Source organism: Pongo abelii, chromosome Y (assembly GCF_028885655.2).
Source record: "Pongo abelii isolate AG06213 chromosome Y, NHGRI_mPonAbe1-v2.0_pri, whole genome shotgun sequence".
Lineage (NCBI taxonomy): Eukaryota > Metazoa > Chordata > Mammalia > Primates > Hominidae > Pongo > Pongo abelii.
In genome coordinates this window covers 54,807,696-54,820,415 of record NC_072009.2, presented here as the reverse complement: position 1 = coordinate 54,820,415, position 12,720 = coordinate 54,807,696, and positions in this window count along the sequence as shown.

Here is a 12,720-nt window from a genome sequence, read left to right as displayed (position 1 = left end):
TTTTTATTTCTGAAATGCAATGTATTAGTTATTAAAAGCTTAGCTTGCATTCCATTAGCACTTTGAATAAGAGCAATATGAAAATTATCACTTTTAAATACAGGGTATGTGTTAACACTCTCCTTTAACTCTCAGGGGGATTGTTTATATTGCTCTCCTAACATTCACTTTCTTCTCACTCTGAAGCTACAGATATACTTGAGGGTTAATGTATATTGTTTTACATTTCTTTTAGAATGTTACTGTTGTAAGCATATGCATGATTTTCTAGGTGCTTCAGTATATTAAAATTCTTTTGAATATGCCGATTTTTTACAAATGCTAATCTCTCTAACCTTTGTTCCTGTTTATCCTTAGCCTAGTGTAAAAAATAACAGTATTTTTTGTACTCAGCAACTTAAATGTTTGTGACCAATTCCTGGAATTTCCAACCAAGAGTGACTTCTGAGTTAGGCCAAGGAGAAATAAATGTTCATTTTACCAAATTTTCATATGTCCTTTAGGAAGATTCAGAAAAACAACAACAACAACAACAATTTAGCACTTAAGGTTTTCTTTGCTTTTTCCAGTAGCAGGAATCAAGTCCTCATTTTGACAGTGTGGATTTCAATTCTGAAGGTTTCATCTGTGCCTAGGAGGTGATATGACAATCCTTAAAGAAAAAAGAAGGAACTTTTCCATTTTACAATTGTCTTTCTGGATTAAATGTTTACTTGGTTGACATATACTCTTGATTTTCAGGGTCCAGACTGTTTTTGATGGTTTGAATCCCTTTTTGGGAATGTTTTTGAAACTGCCATCCCTGCAGTTTTGCTTTTATTTTGTCTATGAATAACTGAGTGTTTTCTAATTTCAGAGTTTATGGTTATTTATGAGGTTCATGTTTTGTCTCTTGTTTAAAATACTTAAAGTGACCATTACACTTCCAATTTTGAATCCTAGATGTTAGAATTTTGTTTTAGTGGTTATTTTAGAAAGTTTTTGTTTTTTTTTAAGTGAAATTATCAATTTTGTAGAAAATGTATGATGTAAGATTCTCTGTTATAAAGTACATTTTGATTTTTGTAAAAGAAATATACAGTAAGTGGCTTACAAAGTGACTTTCATAAAAAGATTTAAAGAAAATAATAAGAAAATAATGTAAGCATGCAGCAAGATCAATAAGTACAATGATTCTTGGTGGCAGACTGTATAAATTGTTTTTAAAAAGCCAGCTACCTGTGTCTGCAGCAGACTGTAGACGGGGAAAAGTTATAGAGGATGAGCTCATAGAGGTAACAGACAGTCCATGTGACTGTCTGGGGTTTTTATAGGTCTGCAGATTTTACTTTAGATTTCACTCTAACACTGGTTCATGACTGAAAGTGGTATTGGTAAGGTTCTTACTAGCATCTACTGCTGAGAAGTTAGAAAAGCTGCTAAATATCCTAAAATATTGAATGTCAGGCACCTTTGAGAAGTTAACAGTGTTGAAACATCTGTCGAGAAAATTATTTTTAGAAGCTCATATTTATAACCTTTTGATATTATATTTTGAAGATTTCTTAACTCCAACTTTGGTTTCCATAAAGCAGAAGGATTTGAAAAAGTGTATATAATTTCCATTGATTCAACTTAGGGTAAACATTAGTAAAATAAGGCCAGTTCAGTTAATCAATGATTAGAAATTAAACAATATATTTTCTATTTATCTGTTTTTCCTTCCAATTACTTTTTCAATATTTTTGTAAAACATGAATTTCAAAAAATAAAACCTTTGTCTGCCTCTGTTTTGGAGGTACCAAGGGAGAAAAGTCAACATTCAGAAAGCACAATGTGTATCCATAATATAGTCATGAATGATCCCAGTCATAACATAGTCAATAATGATCCTAGGATATTACAATAAGTGAGCCAAATGAAAGCAAAATTTTCAAGGCTAATAGCTGGGGTTAGAGGATTTTCAATTGTGCTAAAGTTGTTTAGTAGAACCAATGCTCAATTATCTCCCACATTTAAAAAAAAATTTGTTAGACGTTTGCATAGTGGACATCTATGATTAGAATTATTTGTTCTCTGCCTTGTTTGAATGTAATAAAATAATGCATTCATAATAAATGCATATTAGACAGTAAGAGAAAATAAAAATCAATGAATGAGGAAATCGATGTAATAGGAACAATTTCTAAAATTGTTAAGATAAATCCAAAAGGAGATGAAATTCTACAACGGAAAATCTTTTTCATTTGAATCAAAAATTTGTTTCAGAAGGTGAGCAAGTAGCAGCAACATGGTAATTATCTACATTTACACTACTTCCTTAGTTCTCACTTAGCACCTGAGCTGTAGGCTCTTTTGTTGATGCTAGAGCCTTCTCCACTTGGCAGAACTCCTACCCATATAGGGCTCACTTTTTGTCCAAGATTGATAAAATGCCATTGAATACATAAAAGGAAAAGGCAAGATTAATTTGTTTTGCTTAATATACTACAGGAGAGCTCTGTTGTTTAGACACATTCTTGGAACAATGCAGAGAGTGTGAAATTGAGGCATTGGCAGACATTAAGTGGTGTACAGAAGCTGGCACTATTTGTAGAAACAAAGTTGTTCAGGTAAATCTTGTAGTCAAAGACGAATATTTATTGAAGCCTGTGATTGACCTGATTTTTCCAAGTGCTGGCACTGTTTTATTATTATTACTGTTTCTATTACCATTATTACCTGTAACAGTTTTTTCACTGAGCGAGTTAGGCTTTTTAGATTACTTAAATTTGAACCTGATGTTCATGGGTACATTTTACAATAATTACAGAACCAGTATTTACTAAATATTTCTGAAAGTTTAAATTGTCCTTTTCTAAGAAGACATAATACACCTTTGTTTTTAAAGAAATGAAGGGTATTTACTAATTGGTAACCATTTGTTAAATAATTCCTCTGATATATGTTCTAGAGCCTTGGAAGTAAGTAAATAGAAAAATAAGTACTTTAAGAGTTTTTTTTTTTTTTTTTTTTTTTTTTTTTTTTTTTTTTACACAGATGGGTATGGACCACTGAAGCTCATATGCACATGTGTATATATGTCAGGATTTTTTGTATGGAATTAGTTTACAATGTCACCATCAAACAAGCTGACTTATTAAAAGAAGGCTTACACCTTTAGTATTTATTCAAAGAATGCATTTTGGTTGTGTCCTATGGATAGTGATGAGCTCAAGACCTGAAGGAAGAAGACAGGTGACTTCTCCACTTCTAACTGAGGTACTGGGTTCATCTCACTGGGTAGTGTTATCAAGTGGGTGCAGGACAGTGGGTGCAGTGCACCGAGTATGACTCAAAGCAAGGTGAGACATCACCTCATCCAGGAAGCAAAAAGGGTCAGGGAATTCCCTTTCCTAGTCAAAGAAAGGTGTGACAGATGGCACTTGAAAGATCAGGTCACTCCCACCCTTATACTGCACTTTTCCAACAGTCTTAGCAAATGGCACACCAGGAGATTATATCCTGTGAATGGGTTGGAGGGTTCTATGGTCACACAGCCTCACTCATTGCTAGAATAGCAGTCTGAGATCAAACTGCAAGGTGGCAGTGAGACAGAGGTAGGGGCACCCACAATTGCTGAGGCTTGAGCAGGTAAAGGAAGGTGCTTGGAAGATCGGAGGCCTGCCTACCTCTGTAGACTCTACCTGTGGGGGCAGAGCATAACCAAACAAAAGGCAGCAGAAACCTCTGCAGACTTAAATGTACCTGTCTGACAGCATGGAAGAGAGTAGTGGTTCTCCCAGCACACCGCTGGATATCTGAGATCAGACAGACTGTCTCCTCAGGTGGGTCCTGAATCCCCAAGTAGCCTAACTGGGAGGCACCCATCATTAGGGGCAGAAAGACACCTCACAAGTTTGGGTAATCCCCTGAGACAAAACTTCCAGAGGAACAATCAGGCAGCAACATTTGCTGTTCACCAATATCTTCTGTTCTTTGGCCTCTGCTGCTGATACCTAGGGTAACAGGGTCTGGAGTGGACCTCCAGCAAACTCCAAAGACCTGTGGTTGAGGGTCCTGACTGTTAGAAGGAAAACTAACAAACAGAAAGGATATCCACACCAAAACCCCACCTGTACGTCACCATCATCAAAGAACAATGGTAGATAAAACCACAAAGATGGGGACAAAATAGAGCAGAAAATCTAGAAGCTCTAAAAATCAGAACACTTCTCCTCCTCCAAAGCAACACAACTCCTCACCAGCAATGGAACAAACCTGGATGGAGAATGGCTTTGATGAGTTGAGCGAAGAAGGCTTCAGATGATCAAACTACTCTGAGCTAAAGGAGGAAGTTGAAACCCATGACAAAGAAGTTAAAAACCTTGGAAATAATTAGAGGAATGGGTAACCAGAATAACCAATGCAGAGAAGTCCTTAAAGGATGTGATGGAGATGAAAACCAAGGCACAAGAACTACTTGAGAAAGGCATAAGCCTCAGTAGCTGATTCAATCAACTGGAAGAAAGGGTATCAGTGATGGAAGATCAAATGAATGAAATGAAGTGATAAGAGAAGTTTAGAGAAAAAAGAATAAAAAGAAGTGAACAAAGGCTCCAAGAAATATGGACTATGTGAGAAGACCAGAACTATGTCTGATTGGTGTACCTCAAAGTGACAGGGAGAATGGAACCAAGATGGAAAACACTCCACAGGATATTATCCAGGAGAACTTCCCCAATCTAACAAAGCATTCCAACATTCCAATTCAGGAAATACAGAGAATGCCACAAAGATACTCCTTGAGAAGAGCAACTCCAAGACACAAAATTGTCAGATTCGCCAAAGTTGAAATGAAGGGAAAAAATGTTAAGCGCAGCCAGAGAGAAAGGTCAGGTTACACACAAAGGGAAGCCCATCAGACTAATAGCTAATCTCTCAGCAGAAAGTGTACAAGCCAGAAGAGAGTGTGTGCCAATATTAAACATTCTTAAAGAAAATAATTTTCAACCTAGAATTTTATATCCAGCCAACCAAACTTCATAAGTGAAGGAGAAACAAAATCCTTTACCAACAAGCAAACGCTGGGACATTTTGTCATCATCAGGCCTGCCCTAAAAGAGCTCCTGAAGGAAGAGCTAAACATGGAAAGGAACAACCAGTACCAGCCACTGCCATAACATGCCAAATCTGAAGACCTTTGAGGCTAGGAAGAAACTGCATCAACTAATGAGCAAAATAATCAGCTAACATCATAGTGACAAAATCATATTCACACATAACAATATTAACCTCAAATGTAAATGGGCTGAATGCTCCAATTAAAAGACACAGATGGGCAAATTGGATAAAGAGTCAAGACCATCAGTGTGCTGTATTCAGGAAACCCATCTCACATGCAAAGACACAAATAAGCTCAAAATAAAGGGATGGAGGAAGATCTACCAAGCAAATGGAAGACAAAAAAAGGCAGGGGTTGCAATCCTAGTCTCTGATTAAACAGACTTTTAACGAACAAAGATCAAAAGAGACAAAGAAGGCCATTATATAATGGTAAAGGAATCCATTCAACAAGAAGAGCTAACTAATCTAAATATATGTGCACCCAATACGGGAGCACCCAGATTCATAAAGCAAGTCCTGAGTGACCTACAAAGAGACTTAGATTCCCACACAATAATAATGGGACACTGTAACACCACACTGTCAACATTAGACAGATCAATGTGACAAAAAGTTCACAAGGATATCCAGGAATTGAACTCAGCTCTGCTCCAAGCGGACCTCATAGACATCTATGGAATTCTACCTCCCAAATCAACAGAATATACATTTTTTAGCACCACAAATCACACCTATTCCAAAATTTACCACATAGTTGGAATGAAAGCACTCCTCAGCACATGTAAAAGAACAGAAATTATAACAAAGTGTCTCTCAGAGCACAGTGCAATCAAACTAGAGCTCAGGATTAGGAAATTCACTCAAAACTGCTCCACTACATGGAAACTGAGCAACCTGTTCCTGAATGACTACTGGGTACATAGCAAAATGAAGGCAGAAATAAAGATGTTCTTTGAAACCAATGAGATCAGGGACACAACATACCAGAATATCTGGGACACATTCAAAGCAGTGTGTAGAGGGAAATTTATAGCACTAAATTCCCACAAAAGAAAGCAGTAAACATTTGAAATTGGCATCCTAATATCAAAATTAAAAGAACTAAAGAAGCAATACTAAACACATTCAAAAGATAGCAGAAGGCAAGAAATAACTATGATCAGAGCAGAACTGAAGGAGATGAGATACTAAAAACCCTTCCAAAAATCAGTTCATCCAGGAGCTGCTTTTTGAAAAGATCAGCAAAATTGGCAGACAATTAGCAAGACTAATACAGAAGAAAAGACAGAAGAATCAAATAGAGGCAACAAAAAATGTAAAGGGAATATGACTACTGATCCCACAGAAATACAAAGTACCATCCAAGAGTACTATAAACACCTCTATGCAAATAAACTTGAAAATCCAGAAGAAATGGATAAATTCCTCAACACATACAACCTCCCAAGTCTAAACCAGGAAGAAGTTGCACTTCTGAATAGACCAACAACAGGCTCTGAAATTGAGGAAATAATTAATAGCGATCCAACCAAAAAAATTCCAGGACCAGATGTATTCACAGCCGAATTCTACCAGAGGTACAAGGAAGAGCTGATACCTTTCCTTCTGAAACTATTCCAATCAACAGAAAAAGAGAGAATCCTCTAAGTCATTTTATGAGTCCAGCATCATCCTGATACTGAAGCCTGACAGAGACACAACAAAAAAAAGTGAAATTTAGACCAGTATCACTGATGAACATCTATGCAAAAATCCTCAACCAAATACGGACAAAGAGAATCCAGAGCACATCAAAAAGCTTATCCACCATGATCAAGTGGGCTTTATCCCTGGGATGCAAGGCTGGTTCAACATACACAAATCAATAAATGTAATCCAGCATATAAACAGAAGCAACGACAGAAATCACATGATTATCTCAATAGATGAAGGAAAGGCCTCTGACAAAATTCATCAATGCTTCATGCTAAAGACTCTCAGTAAATTAGGTATTGATGGGAAGTATCTAAAAATAATAAAAGCTATCTATGACAAACCCACAGCCAATATCATACAGAATGGGCAAAAACTGGAAGCATTCCCTTTGAAAACTGGCACAAGACAGGGATGCCCTCTCTCACCACTCCTATTCAACATAGTGTTGGAGTTCTGGCCAGGGTAATTGGACAGAAGAAGGAGATAAAGGGTATTGAACTAGGAAAAGAGGAAGTCAAACTGTCCCTGTTTGCAGATGATAAGATTGTATATCATCTGTCCCCATCATCTCAGCTGAAAATCGCCTTAAGCTGAAAGGCAAATTCAGCAAAGTCTCAGATACAAAATCAAAGTGCAAAACTCACAGGCATACTTAAAAACCAATAACAGACAAACAGAGAGCCAAATCATGAGTGAAATCCCATTCTCAATTGCTTCAAAGAGAATAAAATAGATGCACCAAAGTTGAAATGAAGGAAAAAATGTTAAGGGCAGCCAGAGAGACAGGTCGGGTTACACACAAAGGGAAGCCCATCAGACTAACAGCGGATCTCTCAGCAGCAAGTGTACAAGCGAGAAGAGAGAGGGGGCCAATATTTAACATTCTTAAAGAAAAGAATTTTCCACCCAGAATTTTATATCCAGCCAAACTAAGATTCATAGGTGAAGGAGAAATAAAATTCTTTACAGACAAGCAAAAACTCAGATATTTTGTCACCACCAGGCCTGCCCTAAAAGAGCTCCTGAAGGAAGTGCTAAACATGGAAAGGGACAACAGGTACCAGCCACTGAAAAACATGCCAAATTGTAAAGACCATTGAGGCTAGGAAGAAACTGCATCAATAATGAGCAAAATAACCAGCTAAAATCATAATGACAGGATCAACTTTACACATAACAATATTAACTTTAAATGTAAATGGGCTAAATGCTCCAATTAATAGACACAGATGGGCAAATTGGATAAAGAGTCAAGACCCATCAGTGTGCTGTATTCAGGAAACCCATCTCACGTGCAGAGATACAGATAGGCTCAGAATAAAGGGATGAAGATCATCCAAGCAAATGGAAGACAAAAAAAGGCAGGGGTTGCAATCCTAGTCTCTGATAAAATAGACTTTAAATGAACAAAGATCAAAAGAGATGAGGCCATTACATAATGGTAAAGGGATCAAATCAACAAGAAGAGCTAACTATCCTAAATATATAAGCACCCAATACAGGAGCACCCAGATTCATAAAGCAAGTCCTGAGTGACCTACAAAGAGACTTAGACTCCCACACAATAATAATGGGAGACTGTAACACCCCACTGTCAACATTAGACAGATCAACGAGACAAAATGTTCACAAGGATACCCAGGAATTGAACTCAGCTCTGCACCAAGCAGACCTAATAGACATCTACAGAACTCTCCATCCCAAATTAACAGAATATACTTTTTTTTTTGGCAGAACATGACACCTACTCCAAAATTGACCACATAGTTGGAAGTAAAGCTCTCCTCAGCAAATGTAAAAGAAGAGAAATTATAACAAACTGTCTCTCAGAGCGCAGTGAAATCAAACTAGAACTCAGGATTAGGAAATTCACTCAAAACCGCTCCACTACAGGGAAACTGAGCAACCTGTTCCTGAATGACTACTGGGTAAATAATGAAATGAAGTCAGAAATAAAGATGTTCTTTGAAACCAAGGAGATCAGGGAAATGACATACCAGAATATCTGGGACACATTCAAAGCATTGTGCAGAGGGAAATTTATAACACTAAATGCCCAAAAGAGAAAGCAGGAAAGATCCAAAATTGACGTCCTAGCATCTCAATTAAAAGAATTAGAAAATCAAGAGCAAATAGATTCAAAAACTAGCAGAAGGGAAGAAATAACTAAAACCAGAGCAGAACTGAAGGAAATAGAGACACAAAAAACCCTTCAAGAAATTAATAAATCCAGGAGCTGGTTTTTTGAAAACATCAACAAAATTGATCGACCACAAGTGAGGCTAATAAAGAAGAAAAGAGAGAAGAATCAAATAGATGCAATAAAAATTGATAAAGGGGATATCACCAGTGATCCCACAGAAATACAAGCTATCATCAGAGAATACTGCAAACACCTCTATGCAAATAAACTAGAAAATCTAGAAGAAATGGATAAATTCCTTGACACATTCACCCTCCGAAGACTAATCCAGGAAGATGTTGCACCTCTGAATAGACCAATAACAGGCTCTGAAATTGTGGCAATAATCAATAGCTTGCCAACAAAAAAGAGTGCAGGACAAGATGGATTCACAGCCGAATTCTACCAGAGGTACAAGGAGGAACTGGTACCATTTCTTCTGAAACTTTTCCAATCAATAGAAAAAGAGGGAGTCCTCCCTAACTCATTTTATGAGGCCAGCGTCATCCTGACAGCAAATCCTGGCAGAGACACAAACGAAAAAGAGAATTTTAGACCATAATCCATGATGAACATTGACGCAAAAATCCTCAATAAAATACTGGCAAACAGAATCCAACAGCACATCAAAAAGCTTATCCAACATGATCAAGTGGGCTTCATCCATAGGATGCAAGCCTGGTTCAACATACACAAATCAATAAATGTAATCCAGCATAAAAACAGAACCAGAGACAATAACCACAGGATTATCTCAATAGATGCAGAAAAGGCCTTTGACAAAATTCAACAGCACTTCATGCTACAAACTCTCAATAAATTAGGTATTGATGGGACACATCTCAAAATAATAAGAGCCATCTATGATAAACCCACAGTCAATATCATACTGAATGGGCAAAAACTGGAAGCATTCCCTTTGAAAACTGGCACAAGACACAGATGTCCTCTCTCACCACTCCTTTTCAACATAGTGTTGGATGTTCTGGTCAGGGCAATTAGGCAGGAAAAGGAAATAAAGGGTATTTAACTAGGAAAAGAGGAAGTCAAATTGTCCCTGTTTGCAGATTACATGATTTTATATCTAGAAAACCCCTTTGTCTCAGCCAAAATCTCCTTAAGCTGATAAGAAACTTCAGTAAAGTCTCAGATAAAAAATCAATGTACAAAAATCACAAGCATTCTTGTACACCAATAACAGACAAACAGAGAGCCAAATCATGAGTGAACTCCCATTCACAGTTGCTTCAAAGAGAATAAAATACCTAGGAATCCAACTTACAAGGGATGTGAAGGATCTCTTCAAGGAGAACTACAAACCACTGCTCAATGATATAAAAGAGGTTACAAACAAATGGAAGATAATTCCATGCTCATGGGTAGGAAGAATCAATATTGTGACAAAAGCTATGCTGCCTAAGGTAATTTATAGATTCAGTGCCATCCCCATCAAGCTGCCAATGACTTTCTTCACAGAATTGGAAAAAAAACTACTTTAAAGTCCATATGGAACCAAAAATGAGCCAGCATCTCCAAATCCATCCTAAGCCAAAAGTACAAAGCTGGAGGCATCATGCTACCTGACTTCAAACTATACTACAAAACAGCATGATACTGGTACCAAAACAGAGAGATAGATCAATGGAACAGAGTAGAGCCCTCAGAAATAATGCTGAATATCTACAACTATCTGATCTTTGAGAAATCTGAGAAAAACAAACAATAGGGAAAGGATTCCCTATTTAATAAATGGTGCTGGGAAAACTGGCTAGTCATAGGTAGAAAGCTGAAACTGGATCTTTTTGTTAACCTTATACAAAAATTAATTCCAGATGGATTAAAGACTTAAACGTTAGACCTAAAACCATAAAAACCCTAGAAGAAAACCTAGGCAACACCATTCAGGACATAGTCATGGGCAAGGACTTCATGTCTAAAACACTAAAAGCAACAGCAACAAAAGCCAAAATTGACAAATGGGATCTAATTAAACTAAGGAGCTGCACAGCAAATGCAACTACCATCAGAGTAAACACAGAACCTACAAAATGGGAGAAAATTTTCACAACCTACTCATCTGACAAAGGGCTAATATCCAGAATCTACAATGAACTCGAACAAATTCACAGGAAAATAACAAACAACCCCATCAAAATATGTGTGAAGGACATGAACAGACATTTCTCAAAAGAAGACTTTTATGCAGCCAAAAAACACATGAAAACATGCTCACCATCACCAACCATCAGAGAAAAGCAAATCAAAACCACAATGAGATACCATCTCACACCAGTTAGAATGGTGATCATTAAAAGGTCAGGAAACAGCAGGTGCTGGAGAGGATGTGGAGAAATAAGCACACTTTTTTACAGTGTTGGTGGGACTGTAAACTAGTTCAACCATTGTGGAAGTCAGTGTGGTGATTCCTCAGGGATCTAGGACTAGAAATAACATTGGACCAAGCCATCTCATTACTTGGTATATACCCAAAAAAGTGTAAATCATGCTGATATAAAGACACATGCACACCTATGTTTATTGTGGCACTATTCACAATAGCAAAGACTTGGAACCAACCCAAATGTCAAACGATGATAGACTAGATTAAGAAAATGTGGCACATATACACCATGGAATGTCATGCAGCCATAAAAAATGATGAGCTCATGTCCTTTGTAGGCACATGGATGAAACTGGAAATCATCATTCTCAGTAAACTATCGCAAGGAGAAAAAATGACACACTACGTGTTCTAACTCATAGGTGGGAATTGAACAATGAGAACACATGGACACATGAAGAGGAACTTCACACTCCGGGGACGGTTGTGGGGTGGAGAAGGGGATAGGGGGGAGGGATAGCATTAGGAGATATACCTAATACTAAATGACAAGTTAATGGGTGCAGCACAACAACATGGCACATGGGTACATATGTAACAAACCTGCACATTGTGCACAGGTACCCTTAAACTTAAAGTATAATGATATTAACAAAATAAAATAAAATTACAAAAGAGAATAAAATATCTAGGAATCCAACTTACAAGGAACATGAAGAACATCTCCTAGGAGAACTGCAAGCCACTGCTCAAAGAAATAAAAGAGGATACTAACAAATGGAAGAAGTTTCCGTGCTCATAGGTAAGAAGAATCAGTGTCATGAAAATGGCCATACAGCCCAAGGTAATTTATAGATTCAATGCTATCCCCATGAAGCTGCCAATGACTTTCTTCACAGAATTGGAAAAAATACGATTTTAAAGTTCACATGGAACCAAAAAAGAGCCCGCATTGCCAAGACAATCCTAAGCCAAAAGAACAAATCTGGAGGCATCACAGTACGTAACTTCAAATAATAATACAAGGCTACAGTAACAAAAACAGCATGGGACTGGTACCAAAACAGAGATGTAGATAAGTGGAACAGAACAGAGATCCAGAAATAATGCCACACATGTAAAACCATCTGATCTTTGACAAACCTGACAAAAACAAGAAATGGGGAAACTGTTCCCTATTTAATAAATGGTGCTGGGATAAATGGCTAGCCACATGTAGAAAGCTGTAACTGGATCCCTTCCTTACACCTTATACAAAAATTAATTCAAGATGGATTAAATACTTAAATATTAGACCTTAAGCCATAAAAACCCTGGAGGAATTCCTGGAGTACACAATTCAGGATATAGACATAGGCAAGTGTTTCCTGGCTATAATACCAAAAGCAATGGCAACAAAAGACAAAATTGACAAATG